Consider the following 17,942-nt stretch of genomic DNA (forward strand, 5'->3'; position numbering starts at 1 on the left):
TTCCACTGTACAATTCTGGAATCCATGACTTATTCTAGATGACCTACTTGGAGCTATTTGGCCTTGGGAGGCCCCCGGAGGGGTTTCCCTTTATTCCAGTGACCTTGGTCCTTTTATTCTTGGGTTTGGATGGAGAGGAGGACAACCCCCATGCTAGCGAATCAGCCAAGTTCACCAAAAAGTTAAATTTTTTTACAAAAAAATAAGTCATTCAAAGCTTGACAAACTCTGATGCCTCCTAAATAAAATAACTCATGATGCCTGAACTGACGTTCAGTGGTCACTTTGCCTTCTCGCATCTCCCGTCCGGGAGGTTTGGGCTAGGATGTAATTATCCACATTATCTGAAGGAACATCCAAAAGATTTTGTACAAAACATATTATGTGACCTTGTAATGCTCAACATCAGCAAGAACAGTGTTCTCCAATGTTTAAATAGAAGGACATAGAAGGCTGACACACTTGCCAAATGTGAGAAAACAAATACACACTTGAACATCGCACTCTATCAGGAAAAAATGAAGAAACTAATAGTGAATTGTAAAAACGAGTAATGGACAAGCTCTTATTCGATATACAAGAAAGATGAAACCTATTATAAACTATCCCGATAGAACCACCTAAATTGTTCACATCAAAACCGTACACCTCATAATGAGAAAACATATGTTCTGGAAGCTCAAAATTGGGACCATTGAAATTTGCCCTTTTGGAGTGTCACCAGAGAATGCCGACCATGTCTTCAAAATTGCATTAAAGAGGCCCAAAACAAGACACCGGCCATAAAACCCAAACATGAAATTCTTTTAATGATATAAGTTTGTGTCAGCGTTTTTACAATTTTTTTCAACGGCTGGTAAAATCAATAATTTGCATATCGTATGAGGTTTTCAGTATTTTACTATGAGTAAAGTGATATAGTAAAACGTTCAATAATTATCATCTTCTCACTTTCAGGTCAAAGAGAGATTTTAAGTTGAGTGTATTCTGAACTTTATCTTTGAGTGTTTGAAATTTTTGCAAACCATTATCTTTTTATCAGGGTGGCATCATCTCAAATGATCCTCCAGCATAATTGGTTTCATAGCATCATAAAAAATGGCACATTAACACTCGCTTGTTTGACAAGGAAGTTATGAAGTTCAATTTCAAATACTTAATGCTGTACAGTCTACAATTCTTTTTGTCAAATGTATAACTAGACAAAACTACACAATTTAAATAGTTATAAAACTTTTTTAAAAGAATTTTTTATTCAATCAGCAGGATAACAATTTTAAGGATTTCCTAAGGTACAAATCATAAATGTGTGTATGAAAAAATTACAATTGTCAAAATTAAAGTCACGACATGCTGAATTGAGATTCTTTATCGTAGACCCCCGTGCACATCTCATAGACCCCCAATTCCATTTTTAACTTTCGTAGACCCCTTGGAAGTCTTCGTAGACCCCTGGGGGTCTATGTAGACCACTTTGGGAATCACTGATCTACACACTCTTAATAAGAAAAATATTTTTAAAATATTATTTTTAGAAAACAAAGCTTTTTTTAAGGAAAAGAACTCCATCCACAGTTACAACTATATCTCTCGATAGTGTAAAAGTTATATCCCTTTCCTATACCAAACAAGACAATTCATAAAGAATAATTAATTGACTAATTGGTGAATTTCTAAATGGATTTATGTTTGTTTAGGCATACTAAATTATTATTTAAAGTTTCAAATTAATCTGAGAATGGGTGTGAGAGAAATAATGCGTACAATTATCAAGTGGACAAAATACGACATATTTAACCATATCCGAATACTGAAGGATTAATGTCACTTGGAATCAAAATAATTACTAACTTGCAATTAATATTGAATATTTTTTTTTATTCATTCATGTATTGTTTATACCAATGAATCTTTTGAGCAGAGTAGGAGACCTCCCCTATATGCAAGCCCCATTTAATTTCTTTGATGGATAGAGATTTTTAAAACAAAACAAGAGTTATTCCACCAACCACGACTAATTTGTACAATTATCTCCCCTGAGTTGGAACGCAAGAGACGCTAAAACAACGTAGCTAAGAGAATTAATGAATCAATCGCATATCTCGTTGATTTATGCTTCTGTAATGTCCAAGAGATCCACACTTATACCCTGAAGGTGAGCAAGTAGATCACTACGCTCATTGAAACCGGAAAACGTAAGCGCGTCATAACTCTTCGATACAATTTATTCCATTTGCGTTCAACCAACAAAATCAATCATGAGCTTCCTCAGTTGTATATAATGTAGATATAATTAACGCATAGGCCAAGGCTTCTCAAACGGTGGGGTGTGCGCTCCTCCCAAGGAGTTACAAACTATTTTGTTTATATTCATGATTGGGATAAATTTTGGGATGCATACACAGTATAATGTTCTAAAAGGTTGACCCATGGCTATCACGAGGTATGAGATCCTGGTCAACATGGCTCGCGAATGTTAATAGGGCGTATAGCGAGATGTGAATGTGAAGTTTAAGTTAGTTGGAGCGAGACCAAGCATTCTTGAAGGCCTGAACACTGACCTGCAACGTCACAACCTGTGGGCAGCTTAGACCAATAGCTTGTGTGCCACATCACAGGTCTGTACGTCATGGCAGCCATTTATTGGTCTAAACTGCCCACAGGTTGTGACGTTGCATGCCTGTTTTCGTGTCTTCCATAACGAATGGTCTCGGTTGGAGAGAGGACATTGAAAGACTTAGGTGAGCTAGAAAAGGAGCTAGAAAATGAGCTAAAGTGTGTGACCTGATTGCATTGAAAAAGATTTTCTTTGTGTTAGAGTAGGGGACTTTTTTACAAAGCTTATATCAACTCACTCTGTCTGTCTGTCCGTCTGTCTGTCTGTGAGTAGATGTAAGCTTTGTAAAAATAAAATGAACTACACATGAGAGCGTGCCGAAAAAAAGCACTGTAGATGACGAGGGTCAACTAGGCCATGTCCTTGAAGGCAGAGCTAACGTGGACGCCAATGGTCTTGAAAAGTGTCCCTACTATTTTGTATATGGCGTCATAAATGAATGTTTCTTAGAGTGAGAGAGACTTTGAAAGAAGATATCTTTGACAGAAGACAAAAACTCGTTTACAAATGTCTTGGTTGACATGTTTTCGGGAGATCACAAGATTGTGGAGCTCTTTTATATTAAAGTGTACACTTTCCGCGTATCCATGGAGGATTATCTGAGCAATGTCTCTTTCAAAACAAGAAAACAAAACAAAAACCCAGTTGACCGGCTTTGTCCTAAAACCTTCCAGACTTTCAGCATTTTGTAATCCCTTCGACACATTTTGAATATCAAGAGGATGGCTGCCTGGTCGTGCGGTTTGTGCGCTGGACTGTCGTTCGGATTTATCGACGGTCGAGGGTTCAAACCCTGCCCGCTCCCATCCCCCGTCGTCCTGCGGGAGGTTTGGACTAGGAAGTAAACTATCTTCAACTCTGAAGGAACATCCGAAATATGTAAAACATTTTACAAACAAGAGGCTTTACCACTATAAGAGGATTAAACTTATTTCATTGAAAGAGGCATACATTTTATATCTCATTATTCAATTAGCACGCTCTAGGTTTAAAAAAAAAAAAAAAAAAACAGAAATAAAAAATAAATAACTTGCTAGGCTTACTAAATGTTGTACTAGCCACACTAAAACAACATGAGCTTCAAGAAACCCAATGATTTGATTCGTCTCTATTTCTGTTCTTTCCTCCAGCCACTTGTTCTCTAAACTGACCTCCCTTTACACACAGTCCCTGACACACTGCTGTTCACTCAAGCATGTACACTCAAGGTCCACTGGTCACTTCATACACAGGCACACACACTGCACTACCACTGACTCAAAACACGTACACTTACTATCACAAATGTAAGGCAATATATATATTCTTTTATTTATTTAAAGTAACATGATATCTAGACTGAACATTGGAGCCACTTTATTGCACTGGCGGATCCAGGGGGGTGGGGGGGGGGCGGACGAATTTTAGTATAGAATTCACACAATTTGTATACGAATTTATTACTTATGTTAATAATATATACTAATTATTTATATTTCAACCTATTTTTAGATTATTTCGCCCCCCCCTTCTAGTATTTTGGCCGATTTGGTAGGGCCGGGAGAGGCGATGGCATCAATTCCTATGTTTTGGTATGGGACAGTAGACTTCGAAGCTTAAACACATTGCAATGATTCACCAACAAAATAATAACAAAGTAAAAGCTACCTACGGTTGTACGCAATTCAAGTGTAAACAATTTATAAAGCCTTTAAAACACAATAACTAATCATACAAAAAGATATTTAATTTCATTATTTTTCTTTCATAGTTTCATAACGGATTAATGTACATTGTACAATAAGATGGTGCGCAAATGTTTAATTAGGCCAATTGAATCATCAAAACTTGTTCTTGTTTGCGAAGAAATGTCTTAGTGTACTGCTGTGAGCCTAGTGACGTAAGCGGTGTCAAGTTTTTTTTCCCATTGACGTCATATAGAAAATTTCATTCATAAATCATTCTAGCCAAAATAAATTTTTCGATAATGAGCCATTTTCAAACCGATATAACGGTCGACCTTGAGTTTTCCCGATGTGGCCAATGAGTTGAGAATTTTTTTCTCACTATTATGCACAGACCGTGAAATTTTAAAGAAAATCGTTAGAGCCGTTTTCGAAATAAAAGATATATATATATATATAAATATATATACAAGAATTGCTCGCTTAAGCGCATAGGATATAATATCAGGTGACCGAGCCTCGCTCGGATGAATAATTTGTTAAGGAAGGATATATACCCGAAGTCATTTTGGGAATATTCTTGTAATTACGAAAATGAACGATCGGATAAAGACTACTAATCTGAAGAGTTGTTTTAGTGTTCTGTTAGTTCTAAATTGTAGGCCTAATTGAACATGTCGATTAAATTTAAAGTCTTTTAAGTCCTCCTACAGTCTAGAAAAACTACAGCTCAAGTCCGTCTTAAAGTTTTGCAATCCATCTTTTGCGTAAAACTATTGTAGGCTTACTATTATTGGCTTGGAAGAAAGTCTTTGCAGTGTAACTTCTCTACGTTATAGGGTAAAACATGCACTTAGTGACAAAGTAAAATGGCTCATTTTTTCTTATTAGTCTTAAATCATTGCATTAGTTTTTTAAAGAAACGTTTCCGTAGGGCACCTCTGTTACGCCGAATAATATGCTCGTTACCCATACGGGATACGTGCCCTGCACAGCCTGACTGTCGGACTATAAGAAGTTCATACCGGCTTTTGCCATCCATCCATCCCAGTGGTGCTTTGACCTGTTTTTACACATCCCTCCATTCAGATCTCTCCTGGGCTTTCCGTCAACACGCCCTAACTCCAAGCTTTTTACCGAGGTTTATAATTAAATCAAAAGAGGCTGCAGCGTAAGCAAACTCGTTGACCGCTCGCTAGATATCATGTTTAGTGTGAGCTAGTAAGGCGTAGAGAAGCTGTGTTATGACCATTTCCTTTGTTTTGGTACAGGACAGTAGACACCGAAGCATGAACACATGGTAATAATTCACCAGCAAAATAATAATAATAATAATAAGGCTTGTCTTAGAGTCCGAAAATTAATGAGGATTGCAGCTGTGACCTACATATCTTGCCATATCCAAGGCAAGCATAACCATTGTCCGCGGTGCTCGATTAAGATTTTCTTTTAGCGTCTGCGTCTGTCCACGGCAGCAAATTTTCTTTTGGTCTCAAATGTGTATCCGCGGCCTTTGTATAGAGGGAATTCTTTAAGTACGAAAGTTACGCTGGACAGAGCAGTATCCTGTATGGGAGACGAATCTCAGACGAACGCATGCCAAAGGCAGTCTTTTTTGGTGAGCTAAAAAGTGGGCGACGTAACACCGAAACGCTTAAAACACCAGCTTATGGCGCAAACTTGACTTAGCTGACATAGAAGAGAGCACATGGTTGCATGCAACCTCAGAACGAGACAGCTGGAGGTCAGCAGCAAAATAAACAACAATGTAAAAGGTATCTACACCGCTCTACACAATTAAAGTGCAAACAACTTATTAAGCACTTAAAACACAAATATCAGGTGACCGAGCCTCGCTCGGATGAATAATTTGTTAAGGAAGGATATTTACCCGAAGTTATTTTGGGAATATTGTTGTAATTACGAAAATGAACTATCGGGTAAACACTATCAATCCGAAGAGTTGCTTTTTAGTTCTTTCAGTTCTCAATGTAATTGTACATGGCGATAAGAATAGAAAGTCCCTATAGAAAACCACAGCTCACGTCTTAACGTTTTACATTGCTTCTTTCATGTAGAACTATTGGGCTATTATAGGCTTGTAAGAAAGTCTTTGCAGTATAACTTCTAAAATGGTTACTTCATGACATTTAATACTGCAATTAGTATATTCATTATGGCTCTGAGACATGGACACTTTACAGAAAAAACTAAGACTTCTTGAGTGCTTTCATTAAAGATGCTTGCGCTCCATCATGGACATACGGTGGCAGGACCCGCACTACAACCAGCGATGTCCTTGCCAACGCCGGTATGGACAGTATAGAGGGACTTCTTATGGTCCGACAGTTGCACTGGGTAGGGCACGTATCCCGTATGGGAGACGAACGAATGCCAAAGGCAGTCTTTTTTTGTGAGCTAAAATGTGGTCGACGTGACAGAAGCGCTCCACGGAAATTCTTCAAAGACCAGCTTAGTCGTCAACTTTTCTTGGCTGACATAGAAGAGAGCACCTGGTTGTATGCGGCCTCCGAACGAGACAGCTGGAGGTCTCTCACGAAGGCCGCGGGATACACATTTGAGACAAAAAGAAAATCTGCTCCCGAGAACAAACGCAGACGGCGAAAAGAAAATCTAAATCGGCCACCTGCGGACAATGGTTATGCTTGCCCTGGATGTGGCAAAATATGTAGGTCACAGTTGGGGCTGCACAGCAAAGGGAAATACTGCATTCCTCACTTATCTTCGGACTCGAATTTCATACCATTTTGCAAGAATATCGCTGTTTGTATTGTGGTCTTTGGTGAAGTCGTTCAAGAAGTCTTAGTTGCTTTCTATAAAGTACTCATGTCTCAGATCCACATAGATGAGTTGAGAGAATACTGGTTGACACTGATTTTCGTAGACAGGCGAGCGATTTATTTCGCCACACTCTCGCTTGGAGGCGTCCAAAAGCACGACTATCCATGATCACATATCAAACTCTCTTTAAAGCAATGCGTCAATTGATTCAATGCTTCCCAGATAATGTGAAGTTATCTACCACTTTAAGGGATGTCTATGGCAGTGATCTTTGGGCTGAGTAGGTTTTATTGGGTGACTTTTGGAACATGACTTCTGTTTTACCGAGGTTTATAGGTTAACAAATAAAAAAAAGGCAGCAGCGTGATGAAAATTCGTTGACCGCGAGCTGGATATCATCAGGGCCAGCCCTAGGCCTATGCTGTCACAGTGGTGGACCCCGAAGGTTCAAAAGCCCCGCGCTAATTCTAGGTGTAAATTATTAAATTAAACCATTATAATTTATAATAGGGTTCCCGTGGTCTCCTTGTTTTCAAGGAGCTCCTGGAAATCTCCTGAAACTCATAAAAATGTCCTTAAAAAGACAAAATTGTCACTTTGGGGTGTCAATCAATATGGTAAACGCCAGTCCTACGCGTGATATAAAAAAACGGCATCGTCAGCTTTCATTTAATAAAATGTAATGCAAATACGAATTTATTTTCTAATACAAAATCTTTATGTTCACTTATTATCCTTATCAATACCCTTACTGGTCCACGCGCAATCCTCATTTTTTTCACATAGGGCCCCGCAAATGTTAGGGCCGGCCCTGATTGTGCAAGTAAGGCATAGATAAGCTGTGTTATGACCATTTCCTACGTTTTGGTATTGGACAGCAGACTTCGAAGCTTACACACATTGCAATAATTCACCAGCAAAATAATAACAAAGTAAAAGCTACCTATGGGTGTAAGCAATTCAAGTGTAAACAATTTATAAAGCCTTTAAAACACAATAACTAATCATACATAAAGATATTTCATTATTTTTCTTCCATAGTTTCATAATGGATCAATGTAAATTAAGATGGTGCGCAAATGTTTAATTACGCCAATTGAATCATTAAAACTTTTTCTTGTTTGCGAAGAAATGTCTTAGTGTACTGCTGTGAGCCTAGTGACGTAAGCGGTGTCAAGTTTTTTTTCCCATTGACGTCATATAGAAAATTTCATTCATAAAACATTCTAGCCAAAATAAATTTTTCGATAATGAGCCATTTTCAAACCGATATAACGGTCGACCTTGAGTTTTCCCGATGTGGCCAATGAGTTGAGAATTTTTTTCTCACTATTATGCACAGACCGTGAAATTTTAAAGAAAATCGTTAGAGCCGTTTTCGAAATAAAATTTATATATATATATAAATATAAATATATATACATACATACATACAAGAATTGCTCGCTTAAGAGTATAGGATAACTAATCATATATCGGCACATTTAATTTCATTACTTTTCTTTCATAGTTCTATAATAAATCAATCTACAGTAAGATGGTGCGCAAATGTTTAATTAGGTCTATTGATTCTTTAAAACTTGTTCTTGTTTGCAAAGAAATATTTTAGTGTACTGCGGTAAGCCTAGTGACGTAAGCAGCGTTTTTCCCGTTTACGTCATGGAAAATTTTCATTCATAAAACATTGCAGCCAAAATTAATTTTTCGATAATGAGGCATTTTCAAACCGATATAACGGTCGACCTCGAGTTTTCCCGATGTGGCCAATGAGTTGAGAATTTTTTTCTCACTATTATGCACATACCTTGAAATTTTAAAGAAAATCGTTAGAGCCGTTTTCGAAATAAAATTTATATATATATATATATACATATAAATATATATACATACATACATACATACATACAAGAATTGCTCGCTTAAGAGTATAGGATATACAAGAATTGCTCGCTTAAGAGTATAGGATAATACCATACCTATGTCAGAAGAAAGAGCCGCGTTTCCTACCAGGGGAAATAACTCAATTTTTAAAATGTAGCCACGTCTGTTGGCGGGTTTTTATTTCAGTCTTAGTAACCGCAGGGCATAATTAAAAGAAACAGGGCAACGCAACATCTCGTCTGCTGATCACCATCCTAGTTATATTTATGATGTTGTCTGAAATGCTCTTTAACAGCAATCAAAAGAATTCCAAGCAATTATTTTTAGATCTTTCTTAAGATCTTTTTTTCCCCCTTTCAACATTCTGTGTTACAGGAATCTCATTGTCATTTTTACAAAATTTGGGCCTATATAAATTCACTCTGTCTGTCTGTCTGGTAAGACTTTCGGACACATTATTTCTTCCACACCCAATCTCAGTTCGATTTGAAATTTAAAAATTAAAAAAAAACAAACAATTAGCTAATTATTATATTGGCAATTAAGTATTTTGTTTGGTTTCAAACTAAGGAAAGAAATTGTACTTGACAGGTGAGGCACTTGGAGGCTTGAGCCCTTGATCACTGGTTGAAGTTGTACAGCATTTTTTTTTAAAGCGTTAAAAAAAACTATCATGTGACCTTTACATTGATGAGTGTTTGTTTCTAAAATGTTTTACATGTTTCGGATGTTCCTTCAGAGCTGTTTACTTCCTAGCCCAAACCTCCCGCAGGACGATGGGGGATGGTAGCGGGCAGGGTTTGAACCCGGGACCATCGATAAATGCAAACGACAGTCCAGCGCGTAAACCGCATGACCAGGCAGAAATCCACCATTCTTTCCCCCCCCCCTCCTTTTTTTTTTTTTTTTAAACTGGTTCAGACAAGCGAAAGCGCATTGAGAGAGTTAAAAGCATGAAGTTTCGCTAAACAAAAACAATTGTTGTCTGTCTGTCGGTCTGTCTGGTAAAATGTTGTAACACGTTATTTCTTGTGCCTGACAAAAAAAAAGAACAAAAAAAAAAAAACCTCGATAAAACAATTAACCAATTAGCTAATTAACTATTAGTAATAAATTATTTTCTTTAATATCGAACAAGGGAAAGACTATGTACTTGACTGATGAGGCTGTATAAGAAGCATTAGTCCCAAACCCAATATCAGATCAATTAAAATTTTTGCGTTATTTCTTGTGCATGCCAAAAAAATGATAAAAAATTAACCAATTAGTTCATTAACTTTAGGATCATAGCTCACTAAGAAAGCTAAAAGCATGTAAATACATTAAACAAAACTATTTTTCCTAAAAATATTTCTAATCGCACACATTTATTATTGTTAGATCTATTACACAATTAATTACATGACTGATCCCAGCTAATTGATACAACTACACTTAATATACACTATTTATTATTTTTTTTTTTTTTATTAATTATACTAATGTTTTATTTTACTATTAGCTTACACGTTCGTCATAGTCAAAAATTGAATTCATTCATAGCAACAACTTTTCATTATCCTGAGCTGAATTTTGGTACATAATCTCGTGCTCCTTGACATTACATTCAACGGGGGCCGCCCATGCGTACAATACAAACTCTCTTCATAATCTTCTTGTCATCTAGGAATTATCACTATCCTTGCTACTTCATTCATGGGAATTATTTTTCTTATTAATTTAAGTAAGAGTGATTCCCCTTTTTGAATATGTTCACTTTGTCATTTCAACATAAAATAAATTATAGCTTTTATATAGCGCTACTTTTAAAAAAATATACAAAGTGTCATGATTTAGAGAAGAATTTCTTATATGTAAAAAGAAAACAATAATATTTACCTCCCCTTACTTAAAGACAATCACATAAACCCTTGTTGTGGCCCCAATGGACAACCGCACTATGAAAGTAAAGTACAAGAAAATGGAATTTAATATACTTATGCTTCATTAGCAAAGGATTGATTTTATTAATTTTGATTATGAAATCTCCATAGACCTAGAGCCTGGTGTGGGGCCACGCGAAAAACTCAATGAAATTTTTTTTTAGAGAAAAAATTGAGTAACACAGATCAAATCTCAAACGTAGCAAAACTCTACGTATTCTACATGCCTAGCTAGTTTAGATGTACTTGTTAGACTACAGATGTTAGAAGACTATTTGTTTCTTCCTTTTAGTGAAATGTCAAAACGTTATTTCTAGTCTGGTGATATTCCAGCTACCTTCGCCTCAGCGTGGCGCCTCCGTGAAAACGTCTGCCCTGGAAAGTGGATCTGCCAAGAATGGTAGCTAACATAGCTCCCAGGGGGCTACCACACGTACCCTCTAGCTAGGCTACATTACACGTGGTAGGGATGTAAACAAGGCTCGCTAAACCAGTCCAAAACCCCCATCAGCCCGTTTCCCAAAGGGTGTGGTGATGGTCCCTCCACGGGTACGATGGGACAGCATAGGCATAAGGATGGCCCCCCACGTGGGGCTTGAGCTTCCAGCCACACACGAAAGGAGGAATTCATGCAGAGGTTCGGAAGAACGTGCAACATGTCAAGACGGGTGTGAAGAAATGAATCACTTAGTCGACGGGGGCCTCCTGACAGAGAGATCGGTGAAGAGCCAATTTCTCATCCTGGCCACGAGATAAAAGCCTTTCTCGGGTCACATGGTTCATAAAAGGGTCTTGCTTGCCTCGAACCATTTGGACATCTGAATCAGTTGATCACGAATCGTCCATATAGTCTGTTCGTACTACAAGAGCTACATGAATTCAACTTATTGGTTGATTTAGACATGCAGAAAAGTTTTTCATTCATTGCTATTTTTTGGTCTTTTTGTTTTTCTATTTTATTTAGGGCCGACTAGGGCCTCCAGATACCTAAGGCCTATCCAGCACGAGCCTTCACAGAAAAAAACATGTTGAGGACCTCCGAATAATTACATTCCCACCTGCCGAAGAAAGATAGATGAAGGACATTTCAAAATATGCAGGTCAAAGCGGGGTTTGCATTCAGGAACGACAGAGGCAATGACATTACGAAAACTTAATAATAATAATAATAATAATAATTTTATTTTATCAAACATTACTGGGACCAATATAATTTTTTCTAGTTGAGTCGAACTCATCTAACCCTTAATCACTTTTTTTTTTAAATCGAAAATGTTGTTGCTATCACGAATATTATGAGAAATATGTCTGATGTTTAACATTTGCTTTTAGTGCTGGTGTGAGCTCTTCAAAAAAAAAACAACATTTCTAAAAGCAATTACATTAAAAACTCTCACACGTAAAACGAAACAAAACAACACAGACTAGATACAATCTTATCAAATTAAATACCTGCTTCTGAAAGCTTTTATCTCTGACGTCTGGCCCTTGTAGAAAAACTAGCCAGCTAAATAGTCGTGTGGGTCTTAAAATGTAAAAATACAAAGAATATATTTAAAACAATAGCCCACTTAATCTTCAGCTATTTTTTTCAGATATGGAACCAAACCTGAACTACTGGTTAAAACTGCACCCTTGAGAGGTTAAACTATGACTTGACTTGTCCGTCTGCCACACTCCGAGGTCAATGTTTTTCTCCCCTGAGGTCTGTCTTTTGTTACTTTCTCCAAAAATAAAAAATAAAAATGCCCAGCTTTTCGTCCAATCAAATTATGGATGCGAAGACGTCTGCTATTATTATTAGACACGAGTTATTACGTCACATCTGGTTCACTTTTGGATTTTCTGGCTATTAATTGTTACAAGTTTAAGAAACCTTAATAACTGCATCACACTGTCATTTTTTTCTATTATCTTCAGTTAGATATAATACATTCTATTGGGACGTAACTAAATGCCATCAATTAAAAGTTAATTGGATAATCTTAATTTACAATATGAAGGCCAGGTGGCTGAGTGGTAAATTCGCTATCATTCCAAACCGAGGATTTGAACCTTGGTAAAGTCTGAGATTTTAAGTTTCGGGTTATTTAAGGCGGATCTGTGTCCACCTAGCTTCAATTGGTACATGACGTAAGTTGGATATAATTAATGATGGTTGGTCTTTATGCTGGCAACATGGCATCCTCGTTATCCACAGGGAGCGGGCACAGAAACAGATGACCTTTTCATCATCTGCCCGAGTCGTGGTATCCCGCTGGTTTTGAAATATATTTAAAGGTCATATCAGGGAGAAATCAACACAGAACTGTTTCACAAGGACAGAAATTGATTTAGTTGAAGATCGATCTTCGTGTCAGACTGCCATTAAATGTTGTTTTTTTTCATAGTTTGACTAAAGGGATCTTTTAATTCAAAATCAAATAAGGGGAGCTGATCCCAATGTTTTAATTTTGCTCTATAGACGGATTTTCAGACAACAGGGTTAATCACGGTTATCTGTTCTTTGTTTTACTGCGATTTTTTGCCACTCAAGACAGAATGAATCATTGAAAAGAAAAATCATTCCAAATCTTTCTTTACGACATTAAACTAATGCTAAAGAAAAAATAGACCCATTGCGTAAATTAGAGTGTTCTCCCTTTTTTTTTCTTCCAAACAATATCTGCTTGCAACCAAATAAGGATAAAAAAAAATTTGAAAAATCATATCAGAATAACAACGAAAGAAAATTGTTCGCAATAGCAATTAGACGATGACGTGAATTGATCATATTTTATGCACCCATCGCTATTCGGAGCTGCACTTAAAATTCTATTGTGTCTGATTCAAGAATTTTTTTAAAAGAAGGAATGGATTTTAGAAGAAAAGAAGACGCATTGTGGCTAATAATGGCTAACTCAGAAAAACACAAAGATTGAGGCACACCTCTTATTCCATACGCTAGAACAAATTCGTACAAGTGATCATTCTTCCCTAGTGCCATTAGAGAATGGAATGAATTGCCTGAATCAGACAGGAAAACCAACGATTGAGCAGGGATTAAGTCATTGATCAACATGCATGACTAGATTGACCCATGAAATGCGTAGGACGTAGTTATCACCTTAAGTAACGTCTGTAATAGACAAGATAAGAGAGCCAGAATACAATGGCTGGACCGTACTATTTAATAATCAATGTAAGAAAAAACAAAATTGGACTTTCGTTAGGCCCCCCCCCCTAAAGTTGGGACTTTCGACATTGGAGTCCCCTTTTCCCCCACCCTAGCTACGCCGCTGATTGCATCTTACTCATTTGAAAATAAAATGTCTCCATTTAAGAGACGCCCCGAGAACACTTGAACTCTTTGACCACTATAATTAAGTGATCAAAATATGACGTGTTCGGGTCAGTGTTTAGTCTCAATAGAACTCTCAACTTTTGTCTCTCTCCACCCCTCCGCTCCAAATGATGGACATTACTGGTGAATGCGACTAAAAATAAATGTAATTTTGGATATGAATGACCATGACATCCTCTTACGACTCACTTCAAACCCGATTTCTAGAAACTGAATCAAGATGAACAAGTCTTTTGACTCGCTTCAGCCTGTGCTTGGCATTGATTCTGTTTCTTATTCTAAAGTAATTTCAAATCTTGTTCTCTATGCTGTTGAAAAGAAATGACAGTCATAGAGTGACATCTTATTAAAAAAAAAACGTTATAATGACTGTATTGAATGTAGTAGTGTTAATAGCCAGTTGGAAGAATCTGGGTTGTAACCACGGATCCAGAACTTTGGAGTGTGTGTGTGTGGGGGGGGGGGTGATTTTTTTTCAAACCCTAACCCTAACCCCCAGTAAACCCAAACCCTGTGCATAAACGTGCGTACAGCATAAATAAATAAATAAATATATATATATGTGTGTGTGTGAGAAAAAAAAAAAAGCAGTGTTTCTCAACTTTCTGCGAAGAAAAAAAAAACTCAGACATGTTGAGCCTTTTCTCTTGATGGTTTGGGGGTCTGGGGGAACGCTTAATGGGGTTCGGGGCTAAGCCAAGACGCAAAAAACGTTTTTTTTTTGCATTCGTCACTGTAGAAATGCATTCTACTGACATTTACAGCTCATTTCAATCAGTGGGGATCGGGGCAAGGCCAAAAGCGTTTCCTGCATTTTTCATTGCTGAAACGCATTCTCCTGACATCTACAGTTCATTATTCATCATATTAAAAAATGATCTTTTCAATAATGTTTTACTTGAAAAAATATTCTAATATGAATTAGAAAGGCCCTTTCTACATTGCAAGTAAAACAATTTGAAGATACCCCACATATTCAGATTTGGCTTTGAAGATCGCCGACGAAAAAAAAAAAAAATTAGAATAATAATTTTTTTTTAAAGTTCATTTGTAAGTGATACATTTTGTTCAATAAGCATGTTTGTTACTTTGTTTTGTTACAGAACTATAATTCAAAGCTCTAACGAAAAGTTTCGGAAGTGGGAGGAGAAATTAAGTGGACCAATTAGACTGAACTCTAAATTTGTTTCCATTTTTAGGATTGAGACATAAATTATGAGCTATATTCCCAAATTTATTTAACTAGAAAAATTGCAGATTGAGTAAAGGTTAGAAAAATGTGCCTATCTATTTGGGTTCCGAACTCATCTCGATTGTTACTCTTATTCTGAAAAATTTCGTATGAATTCTAAATTTTCCAAAGCAAAGTCTTTCTTTAGAAAATTATGATAAATTTATGTGAAATTACATAAACTCTGTCGCCTTATTTGACTATTTTGTTTTAAAACATCATGTTTTCGTCTGGAAAGGGGAGGGGATGTAGAATGAAAACGATTAATCCTCGCTCCTTTTTATAATTTCTGTTAATGATTGCATTTGGCATTAAAGAATTGGGGTTGTGCGACTCGATATAAGAATTTATTTTATAGCTTATATAAAGTATATTAGTGACAGATTTTTAAAAATAATTTTGTAATTTCTACACTATAATTCAAAACGAAAAAGGATTGGATTGTCCGATGGGCGGAAGGCGATTGCATGTATCGCCCCTTCCACCTGGTACAACCCTTTTTCATTTTATATTTACTAATGATAACATTTGAGATTAGAGTGTGTGTGCTACATAATATACAAATGGGTTCACATATCAATAAGTAGCTTATATTATATAGATATTCAACGAATTTTGTTTACAAACTATGATTTCCCAATAAAAGTAGGACCGCCTCCCCCACTCAAAGGGTTTTAGGTAGGGATGGCAGTAGATGTATTAGCCCCCCACCCCACCCAATCGGACAACAGGGGGAACGACATAATATAAAGATCGGTTAAAACACCAATAACAAGTGTTAATCATATAGATATTTAATTGATTCTGTGATTTCTACAAATTTATTGGACCGCCCCCCCCCACTCGAAAGTTTATGGGTTGGGGGGGGGGATTGATGCCACCGCCCTCTCCCGAGGGGGGGGCGAAAAAATCTAAAAATAGGTTGAAATATATTATTAACATAAGTAATAAATTCGTATACAAATTGTGTGAATTCTATACTAAAATTCGTCCGCCGAGTGATCGCCCCCCCCCGGATCCGCCAGTGGTTGTACCTAGGACGAATTCTATGTTTATTTCTTGTGACGTTATTGGTCTGTTTGCTAGAGTGGGGTTACAGAGTCCTGAGGTGACCAGACAATTGCTGATGGAAAGCGGGACACATGCCAATCATGGGGGAAAAATGGCTCTGCCGAGCTAGGGTGCTTTCAACCATCTTTACTTCTTAAGTGCGCACCTACCTCTCTTTCCCCACCTCTCCGGCTTCTTTTAGAGGTTCCCTGTCAGTTCATCCTCGGTCCATTCATCCACGGTCACTTCATCCGCGGTCACTTCATCCACGGTCACTTCATCCCCGTTCACCTCATCCCCGGTCACTTCATCCCCGGTCACTTCATCCCCGGTCACTTCATCCCAGCTAACTTCATCCCCGGTCACTTCATCCCAGCTAACTTCATCCCCGGTCACTTCATCCCCGGTCACTTCATCCCAGATAACTTCATCCCCGGTCACTTCATCCCCGGTCACTTCATCCCAGCTAACTTCATCCCCGGTCACTTCATCCCAGCTAACTTCATCCCCGGTCACTTCATCCCCGGTCACTTCATCCCAGCTAACTTCATCCCCGGTCACTTCATCTCGTTATATTCATCCCAGGTCACTTCATCCCGGTTTTTCATCTCCGGGAGGTTTGGACTAGGAAGTAATTATCTTCAACTCTGAAGGAACATCCGAAACATGTAAAATAAAACAAACACTGATACTTTTACCATTGTGACCTTAGATGCAAATTTTTTTTTACCAATGTGCGAATCTATGAATGAAGCTTGAGTTATTAATGAAGAAGTTCATGACTTTTTAAAAACAAAAAAAGCTACACCCACTGAAGTTTTTCATTGAAAAGTGGTGTAATTTTTTGAAAACTCTGCTTGCATATATAATTTTAAAAATTAGATGGTTCACTTTCGGAACTTTGAATGATCCAAAATATCATGATGTCCGATTTTTTATTTTCTCTTCTGGTTTCTGAGACGGACAGGCCACTCAAAACTAATAGCGTCTTTTCCCCTTTTGGGGGCCGCTAAAAAACAAAGCATTGAGTTATCTAACAAATGAATATTTGCCTTTTCCAACAGTAATTTCTTAGTAAACTTTGAGAATCTCCAGGAAGAAGACATATTAGTACTAATTATTTCCTAGTGTCATTAGAGCATTGCATTGGCTTCCTGAAATAGCCTGAAAAATCAATGACTTAGTTGACTTTAAGTCTCCAAAGAGCTTAATCAAGGCTAGAATAATAGAGGGATAGATACCTCTTGTCGTTTATAAGTTAGATAAAACAGAGCGCCATTTTTAGTTCAGCAAGGAAAACTAATGACTTATCTGAGTTAAAGCATGTAATTATTCTGCACAACTATTCGCTTGTGTTTAAAAAATCATTATAGTTAAAGTTATGCCTCATAGGTTTAGTATATTAAATTCTTCTGTTTTGAGTTCACAGCAT

General features: G+C 37.2%; 1 protein-coding gene across 2 annotated transcripts in view; it reads right to left on the reverse strand.

The window, feature by feature from the left end:
* The window catches only part of LOC129926477 (trissin receptor-like), an 84,375-nt gene that overhangs the window by 49,048 nt on the left and 17,385 nt on the right, over positions 1 to 17,942 (reverse strand). Inside the window, exon 1 of one of the 2 annotated variants that reach the window (XM_056030718.1) lies at positions 9,060 to 9,106. The exons of the other annotated variant lie outside the window; for it this stretch is intronic. The gene's annotated coding sequence lies outside the window, so the exon portion shown is untranslated. Of the gene's footprint in view, positions 1 to 9,059; positions 9,107 to 17,942 lie in introns of those variants that run through there. 2 annotated transcript variants of the gene reach the window in all.

This window comes from Biomphalaria glabrata, chromosome 5 (genome assembly GCF_947242115.1).
Source record: "Biomphalaria glabrata chromosome 5, xgBioGlab47.1, whole genome shotgun sequence".
NCBI classification, from domain to species: domain Eukaryota; kingdom Metazoa; phylum Mollusca; class Gastropoda; family Planorbidae; genus Biomphalaria; species Biomphalaria glabrata.